The following is a 1,399-nucleotide window of genomic DNA, read 5'->3' as shown; positions in this document are numbered from 1 at the left end:
GCGCAGAAGGCGCAGAAGGCGCAGAAGGCGCAGAAGGCGCAGAAGGCGCAGAAGGCGCAGAAGGCGCAGAAGGCGCAGAAGGCGCAGAAGGCGCAGAAGGCGCAGAAGGCGCAGAAGGCGCAGAAGGCGCAGAAGGCGCAGAAGGCGCAGAAGGCGCAGAAGGCGCAGAAGGCGCAGAAGGCGCAGAAGGCGCAGAAGGCGCAGAAGGCGCAGAAGGCGCAGAAGGCGCAGAAGGCGCAGAAGGCGCAGAAGGCGCAGAAGGCGCAGAAGGCGCAGAAGGCGCAGAAGGCGCAGAAGGCGCAGAAGGCGCAGAAGGCGCAGAAGGCGCAGAAGGCGCAGAAGGCGCAGAAGGCGCAGAAGGCGCAGAAGGCGCAGAAGGCGCAGAAGGCGTAAATTTCGCCGTATTAGTAGAGTTTGCAAGATTTGCAGTTTCTGTATCCACAGCGAACTTTAAAGAGGCCCTAGGACGCTTGGTTTTCTCGAAATAGGTATATTCCTCTATAGTAGGATCATGAACAGTGGTCATAAATGCCTTAGAAGCCATATCACAAAATGCGATATAATTAACGCTGCTAATCACACAATTAAACTACTCTCCATAGTCATTTTGCTTCATCATTACATCTTAGAGATAGGCTAGCTCTTTCGGTATCTCTGACCCTGCTTTTGCTATTTTATTAGCACTAATCCCAAGCTCATATAGCTATTAATAGAGCTTGCAAGTTATAAAGAAGTTATCTAGATATAGAACATAAAATAGCCTAGGGCGTGGAAATCAAGCTAAAAGGATCTCTGCGAAATCCAATACAATTGCCTTACTCTAAGAGAAATCAGGATACTGATCTAATTCAGCTACCTTCTCTGTAGCATTACTAAATCTGAAATCAATTATATAGCTGTTAAAGCAACAAAGGCTATAGATCTTGTATCCCTAGCCAGCAGCCTTTAAATTCATCTAAATCGTGTGCTTTAAACGTCCTTTAAATTTGACTAATTACTCATTAATAAAAAGATTCTGTGGTAATTCGTATACCTGCAGAGTTGTAGCATTTCGAAACCAAGTAGCAAGAGGCTCAACCTTTTTGTACCATTAATTATTAGGGAGAGGTCCTAATCGATTAAGCTTAAGATATCTCGAAATCTGCTAGAATCTGTGTATAGATACGTACTTAGCAACTAGCTAATAAGGATAATTCTTCTTCTAGTGCTAATAGTAGGCGAGATCTCTGCTGCCTAGCTGTACACTAATAAGAAGTAGAGCACTAATGTAACCTCCAATATCTGTAGCTGTTACATCTATCCATTCTCGTTAATTTTGATCGAATTCTTAAGATCTCTCTTTAAATGCGTATTCATTAGTATGCTTTACGATATCTGCGAATAGCTCATTCGGAACAAA

This window comes from Endocarpon pusillum, assembly GCF_000464535.1.
Source record: "Endocarpon pusillum Z07020 unplaced genomic scaffold C706679, whole genome shotgun sequence".
NCBI lineage: Eukaryota > Fungi > Ascomycota > Eurotiomycetes > Verrucariales > Verrucariaceae > Endocarpon > Endocarpon pusillum.
This window is presented reverse-complemented; position numbering follows the sequence as displayed.